General features: G+C 43.8%; 1 protein-coding gene across 1 annotated transcript in view; it reads right to left on the bottom strand.

Moving 5' to 3' along the window:
• LOC308279970 (interleukin-1 receptor accessory protein-like 1) overlaps positions 1-13,615 on the bottom strand; it is a gene marked incomplete at both ends in the record, with an annotated part of 729,472 nt that overhangs the window by 383,692 nt on the left and 332,165 nt on the right. The window lies entirely within an intron of this gene.

Raw genomic sequence — 13,615 nt, 5'->3', positions numbered from 1 at the left:
CTGATTACTTTTAAGGCACTGCATGGCCTGGTTCCTAATTACAGTTTTTGAGTTATTAGGAGCCGGTTTGTGCAGCCACGCAATATATACTTACAGAACCCAAAGTATGTTCCCCCAAAATTTGTCAAACTTCTATCTCTCTCTCTCTCTCTTTCACAGAAGGGGGTGGGGGGCCTTTTTTCTTGTGTGGTTCTTAACTTTAAAGGGGTACTGTCACCTAAAAGGGTACTGTCACTTTAAAAAGTCATCTTAAAATATGAGTTAATATTTTTATGATGTCATTGTGGGAATGCGCAATTATTAGCCAATCAAATTAATTGACTGTACTTAGACTACTACTGTACTGGTCAGCTGTTGTTGGGGGCGAGGGGAAGATTACACTGTGACATGAGCTTCAGACTGTTTCAGGCCGTTTTTAGAGAGACCACGTGACCTACTGTATCATACTATTATAATTTCGGGGTGTGTCAGCGGGCCTTTAAGGACTTTTATACTTTTACTCAAATGACTGCGGAGGAGCAAAACAACTAAAACAACTTGTGCCTCGTTGTAAAAGTAAAGGAATCAAGAAATTGAAAACCTCAAAAAAATGTACTTAGTCTCTTTTACTTTTAAAGTCATTTCATGGTCTGGTTCCTAAATTAAAAAATCACACTTGTGTGAACTGAGCAGTGGTGTGTGTGTGTGTGTGTGTGTGTGTGTGTGTGTGTGTGTGTGTGTGTGTGTGTGTGTGTGTGTGTGTGTGTGTGTGTGTGTGTGTGTGTGTGTGTGTGTGTGCAACAGCGCCCCTCCCTTAACATGTGTGGTCAGAAAAGGTTACTGCAGGCTACATACCCGGAGACATACAGACATACAGACATACAGACAGACAGACAGACAAACAGACAGACAGACAGACAGACCCACACACACAGCCACGTATAGGAGCGATGTGACCACCGCTCAAAAAGGTCTTGTGGAACCCATTGCTTGTTCCTGCGTCCAGACTGAAGACACGTATACCTCGTCACACGACGGTATCGCACGCTGAAAATGGCAGACCTACAAGCTCTGCAACGCACTGTGAGCTTGCAGGTCTGCTATTTAACATCGCGCGGCACGGCACAATTTAGGCTAAGGAGTAAGTTCGCTTTTCAGAACTCCTTGACACTGGAATGACCTATCTGAGCAGCCCAGACCCGATAAATCACTGTCATCTTTTAAATCCCCATTTAAATTTTTTTTATTCATTACTTCCTTTTTTTGGGCAGATTTGTTTAGGTACTTTTACTTTTACTGTAGTATTTCCATTTGATGCCATCATCATCCTATACGCATCACTGAAGACCAGTGGTGTAAAGTAACTAAGTACATTTTGTACTTTAATTGAGTATTTCAGATTTTTTGTAATCTTACTTTAGAGGCAAATATTGTCCTTTTACTCCACTACTATTATTATGAAAAACTTGAGTTACTTTTTAGATTTTGATTATACCGTAATGACAAATCACTTCAGCCATCTACATTTTGGCCTTTTGAAAATATCCTATCTACAAGATCAGCTATTTTCAAAGGATTTTTATGCATGTTAGACATTGGAAAACTTGTGAAATGGGACATTCTGCATAATGAGTACTTTCTACTTTTGGTACTTTATAGCACATTTTGATACCAATACTTGAATTCCAGACTTTTACTTGTAACAGAGTAAGTAAAGAATTTGAGTAATTTCTTTCCAAGTGAGGACCAATTATGAACATAGGCTGAAAATGGGCGAACGGGCTCCGTTAAAGTAAAAGATCTGAGCACCTCTCCCATGCCTGGAGGCTGAAGACAAAGTATGACTTTGCTTTCAAGACTCCTTGACTGTGGAATGACCTGCCCAGACCTGATAAATCACTGTCATCTTTTAAATTCCTTTTAAATCCCTTCTTAAAAACTTTTATCAAAAGGCCTTTCCATAATTTAAAGGACCACTTCATCCTCCTCTCTAATACTCATTATCAGGCACGTGCACATGGACATGGACATCAAAGGGGGCTTGAGCCCCTGCCCTTTTATCCGACTGTAAAAAAAAAAGTGCCCTCTCCAGACCATGAATACAGTTTTCACTATGGTGAAAGAAATGCAAATGCCCTCTTTCCATGCCATACCTGAAGGCAGCATTCAAGAGAATTGCCTTGTTCAAACTCTCCTGAACTTGAATGCATCATCTTATGTACGCCACATCTCCGGTATTGCCTTTTTTATGCTTAGTTTTGTGTGATATCAAGTACTGAAAATAGCCGCGACTCCAAGCTCACAACGTGTCGCGATGCGTTGTGAGCTTGGAGGCCTGCTATTTTCAATATTTTCACCAAAAGGCCCTTTTAGAAATTGTTGTGTTTCCAAAAAAGGAAAATGCCACAATGTGTACATTCTCATGTTTTGAATAATTCTGGAGCTTGTATTGAAATAATCTTTCAGGGTGTATTCTTTATGACAAGCATTATTGAATGCAGTGTTTACATAGACTTACTATCTGCAGTACCTTTTCCTGTCAATAGATGGCAGTCTGTCACTAACACCTCTCTGCTCTAGAGGTCACATTCCTCTTCCCTTTCACTTCCTGTTTATCCTCCATTACTTTCAGAGCCACATGAATGCAAGCAGTGAACAATTCCATTTGCTTTTCCATGTCTAAGCCTTGGAGTAGATTTATCTGTGAGTTTGACTTTATTGAAAGCACAGTTTGTTGTTTTTCATGCTGCCACTACTATTAGCTAAGCCTCCATTTATTTACTACATGCTGTATATCACTTGTAATGGTTTCTGAGTTTCTAAAACGTTTTGTGTAGTAACAGTATTGGGTCATTTTGGTGAGCTTGAGGAAAAATATAGTTCATTATTGCCTACTGTAAAAGGTTAAAAACACTAATGGATACACATTTAAAATGGTTAAAAGGAACTTGTAACTAAGGTTATTTTTCATTGTTGCAATGTTAAAATGCCATGCCTTATGCTGTTTGGTAAGATGCATTTTCTTTCTGTTTATGTTTCCAGTTTTACAATTTTATGGAGAACCTCCCAGTAAAAACTACACTCTGAGGAAAACAGTTTGACTGGAACTTCATTTTGTTAGCTGTCTGTCTAAGCCTTGCTAGGACGCAATTGCCAGGGCAGAACACCGCATCATACATCCAGCTACAAGATGATGGAAAATCAGTGTAGCAGGGATCAAATGGAACAAATAGAGACTGGCAGCATCAGATCCTCAACATCATCCTCTGCTAGCAGTGCTGCTGTAAGAGCGAGGGCCCAAGCAGAAGGAGCTAGGGTAAAAGCCTCCTATGCAGCAGAAACAGCCGCCATGATGAAAGAGAAGGCCTGGATATTGGCTGAAACAGCTCGTCTCAATGCAGAAACCGCTCATCGCAATGCAGAATGCGCTCGCCGCAGTGCAGAATTGGAAGCCGACCTCTATGTGTTAAATGCGCAGAAGGAAGCTGCAGCAGCTAGTACAGAGGCAGAAATATATGAAGCAGCAGCAGCTGCACAGGAAGGAGAATGTCATGATGAGCTGGCACAGACACTGAGACTCACTGAAAATACAGCTCAACGCACCAGTGATTATGTGGAGAATCATTCTCAATATCGGTATGAACAGCAACAAAACACAGAACTTCACAGACAGGAGCCACTATCTACATCTCCAGAACGCACCCATCAAAGCACAAGCCAACAGCAGCAATTCACAGAACTTCGCAGGCAGGAGACACCATCTGCACCTCCAGGACACACCCATCAGAGGACAAGCCAACTCCACCCTCGTAATACTACAAGTACTATGGAAAGGCTGTACATCAAGGATGAGACATCAGACCTCCTGAGTAACCCAGAGACACCCTCTCCCCCTGTGTCTCAGAATGACTTTGTGAGCCATTATGCACCTGTAGCATCCCAAACTTCGGAATTGGCTAGATACTTGGTCCGTAAGGAGATGGTGAGTTCTGGACTCTCAAAATTCGACGACCGCCCAGAGAATTACTGGTCGTGGAAAGCGTCCTTCAAAAATATCACAAGGGACCTTGACCTAACAGCTTGTGAAGAACTCGACCTACTCACAAAATGGCTTGGTCCAGAATCATCTGTACAGGCAAAACGCATCAGGTCAGTTCACATCCACAACCAAGCAGCAGGTGTGAACATGATATGGCAGCGCCTAGAAGATTCCTATGGGAGCCCTGAAGTCATCGAGGATGCTCTTTTAAAGGGTCTGGAAGAATTCCCCCACATCTCTGACAAAGATGCCCATAAGCTAAGAGAGTTAGGAGATTTACTCATGGAGTTGGAATCAGCAAAGTCAGGTGGGTTTTTAAGCGGTCTGGCATACCTGGACACAGCACGTGGGATTAAACCCATAGTTGAAAAGCTCCCATATAGCCTGCAGGAAAGGTGGATCACACAAGGCTATCAGTACAAGGCAGTCAACCATGTGTCATTCCCACCCTTCAGCTTCTTTGTGACGTTTGTCTGCACACAAGCAAAGATGAGAAACGACCCAAGCTTTGCATTCAACTCCTCCAGCAGCATGAGTTATGCGAAAACAGAAAGGACCGTTCATTTACGCAACAGGGACGCCATTGCTGTAAGAAGAACGGAAGTGGAAGCCTCCACACCAACACAGCCTGTCATGCCAGAACCAGATAAACGATGCCCCATTCACAACATGCCACACCCCTTGTCAAAGTGTCGTGGTTTCAGAGACAAACACATAGATGACAGGAAGGCCTACTTGAGAGAAAACAACATCTGTTTCCACTGCTGTGCTTCATACAGTCACATCGCAAAGGACTGCAAGGTCGCTGTTAAATGCAAGGAGTGTGATAGTGATACTCATACTACTGCATTGCACCCAGGACCTGCACCATGGTCCGCTGAAACCTTGGTGACCGAGCAAGATCACAGCGGGGAGTCGGAAAGCCCATCACCTCTTAACATCACATCCAGATGCACAGAAATATGTGGGGATGCTCCCAAGCCCAGATCATGTGCTAAGATCTGCCTTGTGAGGGTTTATCCTTCAAGCCATCCAGAAAAGGCACAGAAAGTTTATGCAGTGCTTGATGAACAAAGCGACAGGTCACTAGCAAAGTCACAGTTCTTTGAGCTGTTTGGCATCAGTGGAAACCGATCTCCCTACACTCTGAGGACATGCTCCGGCATAGTAGAGACAGCTGGGAGGAAGGCAAGCAACTTCACAGTTGAATCTCTTGATAGGAAAAGAAAAGTTGCACTCCCGACTCTAATAGAGTGTAACATCATGCCAGATGATCGATCCGAGATCCCCACACCAGATATGACACTGTACTATCCTCATCTTCATCCAGTAACGAACAAGATTCCGCCTGCAGATCCCAACGCTCCTATCCTGCTCCTGCTTGGAAGGGATATTCTTAGTGTGCACAAGGTGCGGGATCAATACAATGGGCCTGACAATACACCATATGCCCAGCGCCTAGACTTGGGCTGGGTAATCGTGGGAGAGATTTGCCTCAACAGAGCCCACCAGCCAACTGACATTAATGCCTACAAAACCAGCGTGCTTCCCTGTGATCCTTTCCTCACTCCATGCACTCCATGCAACAGTGTTCCTGTTATAGGAAAGCTCAGTGCACCATCTCAGCAGTATGTGCTTGTCTCCAGTCTTACGGGGACTGGGAGCTCAAGCACTGATTCAGACAGTCTGGGAGTTACCCTGCAACAAACTCTGCCGAAAAGGTCTGATACACCTTCAGAACATTTCACTCAGCCACAGCTTCGCCTTATCCGCACCACCTCTTCCTCTACCCTGCTGGAGACCCCTCACTTGTCCACTGGCCCCATGGTCCTGTATGCCCATGTGAAAGACCACCAACATCCCAAGTCAGCTCCTCTCCAACCCAAGCCCACACAAGTTGCATCTTCTCGACAGCATTGCTATCCACATTCCAGGGGAGGCTCTCTCCATTCCGACATGTCGCCACTCCGAAATGGACTTCTTATTGTCGGAGTGGCGACACTCCCCATGGGCCTAAGGTTTAGGGTAGGGGTAGAGATAGGGTTAGTGTCGGAATGGAGACATGTCGGAAAGGAGACATGTCGGAGTGGAGAGATGCACCCACATTCCAGATGTCTAAAGTTCCAGACCCTGGGCCAGCAATGGATTCCATCTACCCCATCTAGCCCTTCAGGTTGTCGCCATCGGAACAGCCGAACACCTCCGTGACTCCTTCACTTCTCACAGACACTTGTTAAACATGGTTATGAACAGAATAAATATAGTGGTATAATATTAATTATACCAAGCGGGGAGTGTTGTGTTTCCAAAAAAGGAAAATGCCACAATGTGTACATTCTCATGTTTTGAATAATTCTGGAGCTTGTATTGAAATAATCTTTCAGGGTGTATTCTTTATGACAAGCATTATTGAATGCAGTGTTTACATAGACTTACTATCTGCAGTACCTTTTCCTGTCAATAGATGGCAGTCTGTCACTAACACCTCTCTGCTCTAGAGGTCACATTCCTCTTCCCTTTCACTTCCTGTTTATCCTCCATTACTTTCAGAGCCACATGAATGCAAGCAGTGAACAATTCCATTTGCTTTTCCATGTCTAAGCCTTGGAGTAGATTTATCTGTGAGTTTGACTTTATTGAAAGCACAGTTTGTTGTTTTTCATGCTGCCACTACTATTAGCTAAGCCTCCATTTATTTACTACATGCTGTATATCACTTGTAATGGTTTCTGAGTTTCTAAAACGTTTTGTGTAGTAACAGTATTGGGTCATTTTGGTGAGCTTGAGGAAAAATATAGTTCATTATTGCCTACTGTAAAAGGTTAAAAACACTAATGGATACACATTTAAAATGGTTAAAAGGAACTTGTAACTAAGGTTATTTTTCATTGTTGCAATGTTAAAATGCCATGCCTTATGCTGTTTGGTAAGATGCATTTTCTTTCTGTTTATGTTTCCAGTTTTACAATTTTATGGAGAACCTCCCAGTAAAAACTACACTCTGAGGAAAACAGTTTGACTGGAACTTCATTTTGTTAGCTGTCTGTCTAAGCCTTGCTAGGACGCAATTGCCAGGGCAGAACAGAAATGTTAGCCTCTGCCTCTCTGACAATCTCTGCATGTCCCCGCTCATTATAAGATGGCGCCAATTCTGTCTGCTGTCCATACTTTCTCCTAAACCGAAACTTTTCTTCAGAGTGTTCCAACTTTCCGACGTGCAGATTTCCGGCGTCATTTCCCTTTATTAGTCACTATATTATTGAGCTGGGGTGTTTCTTTGCAGAAAGACACACCCCCCTGGCTGTATTGTGGTTCTGTTCCACTGTTTATGCACCCTGTAGACAATATGCCTTCCGGTGTGTTCCAAGATTTCTAGTGGAAGTCTGCGTTTAACGGACGTTACGTCATGCGGTGCGGGTCTGTTTACATTCCCCAGCGAAAAAACGAAAATAGATTGTAGCTCTTAACTCGCTCTTAATAGGTGTAACATTGCTTGAATCAATGTTTTTGTTTGTATATTGTTTATTGCGAGCGCAACCGACGGAGCAGGAGACATATACCAGTTAATTTCGTGCAGGGAATGCAGGAACACCGCACCGTGAAAAAAATACAGCTTCCGGTGAAATTCCTACGGCGGAAGTTGAACGCTTTCTGCCTTCTATTGTCACCAGGCTTTTCTCTTCGGAGATGAGTAATCCTTTTACATCTCTCCTGTTTTTGTCAGGGGGAGCTGGCCAGAGCTCTTAATTGCTCCCTTTGAACTTCAAAGGGGTTGTTCATTGAGGTAATTGATTGGGCCATAAAGGTGTCAAGTGAGTGAGTGACCTCTCTTATCAATCATTTTAATCTACGGGGGCCAAGGACCCCTTAGTTGAGAGAGAGATGAAGCAGCCAGGGACCCCCACAACCTGTTCATAGATTCCATAATAAATCGTTTCATCGTTTGACAGCACAATCATCAGTGTATTTTGGATTCATGTCAATTTGTGTTTTCAGATATTTAACCACTTGAGCCGTCATTACCTAATAAACTTGACCTTTCACTCTGCACTTAGTCTGCTCTTTTTCCCTTCTACACCAAACCTTGTTGCCAAAAATAGTCAATCTACAAGCTCACAACGCCTCGCGCTCTGCAAGGCGTTGTGAGCTTGTAGATCTGCAATTCTTTTGGCTAAAGTTCTCAGAATATGGACGCTAGGGTTCAAGTTGTTATATAAAAAGGATTGGAAGATTTGGAGGACCCCCTGTAGTAACTCTGAGGAGTGAGGACCCCCTCGGGGCCCCCGGACAAGGTTTCCTTGCCCGACGATGACGATAAAGCCGCCTGAGTCCATTACAAATGCATGCAATATGGTGCTGTGCTTTACTCATCCATTCATGGCTGAATACCAGTGGGCACTCACACTGACACATCCAGCTCTGACGAATTATTGATGGCAAAAGACAAAGGGAGTCTGTGTTGTGCACGTGTGTGTGTCTCAGTCTGCGCGTGTGCTTGTCTGTTTTACAAGCAGGGGTGTCGCACCAAATTCTGGGCCCTGGGTACAAGGATTCACTTCAATTATTTTGTGCTTTTACTATTGAAAAATAGCAGATATACAAGCTCACAGCGCGGCACCGAGTGCCGCGCTGCGAGCTTGTAGATCTGCTATTTTTGAAAAATCGCGAATATTTGTGCAAGTCTTTGAATATTAAAAAATATATATGTTTTTATGTCAGTGGCGCTCAAACCTTTTCATGTCAAGGACCCTCAGAATGATATATTTGGCCATGGACCCCCATCTCAAAATATTTCGTTCCAGGGATCCCCCAGAAGCGAAATTTGAGTTACAAATGTTCGCTTAAAAAATACTTGTAGGCTATTCAAAGATTTGCACACATTTTCAAAAATGTTCAAAAATAGCAGATCTACAAGCTCGCAGCGCAGCAATCGGTGCCGCGCTGTGAGCTTGTATATCTGCTATTTTTCAATAGCTAAAGTATAAAATAATTCTAGGCCCCTCCACCTTGGGCCCTAGTAACTCAGTCCCACTCCCCCCCCCCCTTGTGACGCCCCTGTTTGGAAGTGTACAGGGTGTGTGTGTGTGTGTGTGTGTGTGTGTGTGTGTGTGTGTGTGTGGGGGGGGGGGGGGGGGGGGGGGCGTGGAAATGGCCTTAATGTGGAGTGACAGTCCCGAATGTCAACAGCAAACCTGAAGATTGATTGAGGCTTTTGTTTGGATGCGCTATGCAGATGCACAACGGCCCCAGCAGCAAGAAAATTATTCGCTGCGATTAATGGAGCGTAACCGGTCAATTCAGATAGATACGGTGGCGGGGGGAAAGAAAATATGTATATATAAGGTTATATATTCATGTAAAAAGACGGTGGATTTACAACGCCAGCAGCAGAGAGGACATAAAATGCGAGATTACCACGGATGTTGGAAGGCTACCGCGTCAGAGTCTGGGTTTCCAGAGAAAGGCAATTCGTAATGCCATCCAATAAACATTTAAAAGGATAAAGAGTGAGGGTCACCATGCGCGCTCGCCGAGCACTGATTTTATCACCGGTAAACCCAAGCCAAGGCTCAGGAGGTTGACTCGTTGTATGGGAATCGTAAGGTTCCAGGTTCGATTCCCAAGATCCCCCAGGATTCAAAAACATTCATTCATGAAAAACACAAACAGGTTTGAATATGGAGAGAAGAGGTTTCTGCCCGACAGCGACAATATATTTAGTTTTATATATCGTTGTTGTCGGGTGGAAACCTCGTATCTCCAAGTTTCAAATGTGTACGTTCTTTCGCAAAGCAAAGCCCTGCTTCATCATACAAGGCCGTCGCACAAAAGTAGTGAAAACAGCAGATCTATAAGCACACAATGCCTCGCGGTGCGAGGCGTTGTGTGCTTGTAGATCGGCTGTTTTCACTAGTTTAATCATCTTTAAAATGATAAATGCAAAAAAAACGGTTTTGGACATACAAGGTTTTCATAAGACGACGACGATATGTTTCTATCCTTGCTCCATCTTCTGTATCTCTCTGCTCTTACCTGTACAACATGTGTCCCATGCTTGCTGTGGCGCTGCTATGACAACCACGTTTCCCTGAGGGTCAATAAAGGTTTATATCTATCCATCTGCATTGCGGTTCAACCAGACTCGTGTACAAATCGATGATCTGGTAGGGAACCCGGCATAGTGGTACAATCAATCAGAATCAGTTTACTGGCCATGTTCACGTACAGGGGAACTTAATCATATCTCGTCTGAATGATTACACACAGTAAACAAACGTAGGGCCTGGCGACGCCTGATATCGCCACCGATATCGATCTATGTTGTAGAGATACACTGCATGCATAGATTGTAGTAGATTTTTATAAAACTGTCAATGTATGTACTATTGTGTATCTGTCACTCTTCACTAATGTTTAAGTTTAAGACTGACTCGGCAGCAGCTGTCCATTCGGACAGTTGCTCCATGCTTGCTCTGAAGTCATCAGTCCATATATGGAAGACTTCTGTAAGTATCTATAGACACTGTCTAGTAGACACTCCTTTGCCTATTCTTGTCCAACTGTCCTGTTGGACAAGACACTGCCCGGAGAACGGGATGGACACAAGCATGTGTGTGCCTCGAGAGCTCTCAATTGTGTTGTTAAATAAATATATTGTATTCGTTGTCACTCTACCTTGTGGAAATTCAATTTTATACTATATAGTATATAGTATATACTATAGTTAAGATCTGAAAAATGCTCATCATCAAAAACTTCCATTACAAGATCGTTACTGCAGGCAACCTATTGAGATCAGCTCTACTGTTTGAGACAAGTACATCTCAACAGTAGCCATCAAAGTACACATTGGGGTGGTGGGTTTGGGGGGGTTACTGATCGTTGTTGATCAAGCAGGGGAACAACAGGCTACAACATGATGTGTTGTGGGCATGTAGATCTGCTATGTCCCACTATTTGACGCGCCACAAAGTGCTACAAGGTGTGTTGATGAGTGACTATCAAAGTGAATACTGTACATCAGGTGGTGGTAGGGGGGTGTGGTGAACTACAAAACGAGCGCTCCTACCCCAATCTAACTGAGTTACCCAAACTAACTGTAACAGATATACTACTGTGTATTTGGCATAGCGATGTGGTGTAGACCAGTGGTTCTCAACCTGTGGTTCGGGACCCCCAGGGGAGTCCCCAAATTATGTTGTGGGTCCCCTGATGATTAGCTTAATGTGCAACATTGTTTTCTCACTCAACAGTAAACAAACCAACATACAGTTTATGTGTATAGAGGGTATCTGCACATTTCTAAAGTGACAATTTAAGGCCTTTTAAGACCTTTTAAATACCTCTAAAATGACAAATTAAACATTGGCCAAATTATCAAATATTAGAGGCAGAAATTGTGAAAATAGCTGATCTACATGCTCACAAAAGGGCTAAAACAATATGTAATGCCTCTCTCTTCCAACTCCAAGTGCTTGTCAGGGTGGGGGGTGCCCAGTTCAACTATGATTATTTGGGGGTCGCGGCCTGAAAAGGTTGAGAACTATTGGTGTAGACGGAAAAACAGCAGTCCGAGTTGCAGCTCAGGTCCATATCACTTATACTTACAGTTCTAAAATATCAGATCGACAAGCTTATCCACTGGTTGTGAGCTTATCGACCGGCAATTTTCAGCTAAAGCTTTCCCCACAATAAACAGAAAACTGAAAAGACACTAGCATAGGTCCCGGGGGGACTCCACCCAACCATATGGGGTTCAAGTGGTTAATAATGTGCACGTCCCCGTTGACAAGCGGGCCGCAATCAAATCCCTCCCACGCTCCCGTCGCTCGAGAGACCAAACAAATTGCCAGCATTTACAGAAATCTCGTGGCTACTTTTCCCCAACTAAAGCTGGTTATACAAATTGAGCCGAACCAACAAACAATTACAAACACGGTTAAATCCTCCCATAATTGCGCGGCATTAGCCCGACTCGTGGATTAGCGGCGGCGCACGCTGGTCCTCGCTAACAGCGTTGGGCAAACAATCCCCGGGCCACTCTCTCTCTCTCTCTCTCTTTGGACGAGGGACGAGAAAGCGCTGGGCACTGAATGAGCCGGTGCCCATTTTTTTCCTTTTCTTCCTTTTTTTTTACCCGTTTTTGTTCCCCCTCCCTATTCAGTCGTCAGGGACATGCTGGGCCCCTGATTCAGCCCGGGAAAAAGATTTGGAGAGGCCCTCATTGCGTGCCTATAGAGCGAGATCTCTCTCTATAGCGCTGCTGCTACTCAAAGATTTGCCATTTCAGATCATGACAAGTGACAAGCCAGTGGGCCAATTACTGTACATGAGTTATATTTCGTCGTTGTCGGGTGGAAACCTTGTATGTCAAAAACCGTTTGTTTTGTATTTATCATTTAAAAAATGATTTAAACTAGTGAAAACAGCCGATCTACAAGCACACACTGTTTTCACTACTTTTGTGCAACGGCCTTATATGATGAAGCAGGGCTTTGCTTTGCGAAAAAATGTATACATTTGAAACTTGGAGATACGAGGTTTCTGCCCGACAGTGACGATTTACTTTGTTGGCCGTCCATCCCCCAAAATGGAACGAAGGCCGACATTTTATTTTTTTATTTTTTCCCTAATGGCCGGCCTGGACGGCCCGGGAATGAACCGGCCGTTCGGGAGTTGTCCCGCTTTTCCCAATGGCCAGCACGTCCCTGTCAGTCGTTATGCCAATTGATTCCTCTCCATACACATTGCCTGTGTGTTGTCACCGCTGTTGTTTTTTATCCTAATGGCTTACCTGCCAGTGAGGAGCCCCCACCGGGAGGATGTATTGTAGAGCCTCTCTGCTACTCCTCCCGCCCGACACTCCCCCCTGACCACTTCAAAACGAAAGTACTCAGGGGCGCAGGAGGCATTTTAAAAGTGAAGGGGACATATCCACTTTTGGTGATATCCCCCCCACTTTTGCCCCGAGGAGGGGGGGACATATCCCCTCCACTTGAGCTGAATTACACAGTTGTTTTACGCAGATTTCAAGGCATTTTTAAAATGAAATACACATGAATTCATTAAGTCTATATTAGATCTTTTTATTGAAGGAGTAACAGGCCAACAGCTGCAGCACTTTTTTTAACCCTTTTAACCTTTTTTTAACTGCTTGTCACTATCGCGTCACATTAATTATGATGTATTATTTATTTACTTATCAAGTTATCACTAGTACTGCAATAACCAACACAACCAAAGCTTAAAACACACTTCAACACAAACACTGACATTAAACAGTCCTCTCGTCATAACCAACGTTTCTTTCATGTTTCTATGGTTAACTTTTTACCTCAAGAACACAGACTATAGCAACAATTTGGCACAGCGACCGTTCATCACTCAAAACACTGGCCAGTGGCCACAATAAATTACAGTACTCAGAACTCAGAAGCATGACAGCCGCTCAGCCGTCAGAACACTGAACACACAATACAATGATACAGTCCACAAGCAGTTGGCACAGCACAGGTTAGAACAGGCCACCAGTCCAGAACACAATACGGTATAAATGTCATTCATTACCGGCTTGAGAATTCCTCCTCCTCCTCCTCC

The sequence above is a fragment of the Nannobrachium achirus genome (genome assembly GCF_963921795.1).
Source record: "Nannobrachium achirus genome assembly, chromosome: 24".
Taxonomy (NCBI): domain Eukaryota; kingdom Metazoa; phylum Chordata; class Actinopteri; order Myctophiformes; family Myctophidae; genus Nannobrachium; species Nannobrachium achirus.
This window is presented reverse-complemented; position numbering and strand designations above follow the sequence as displayed.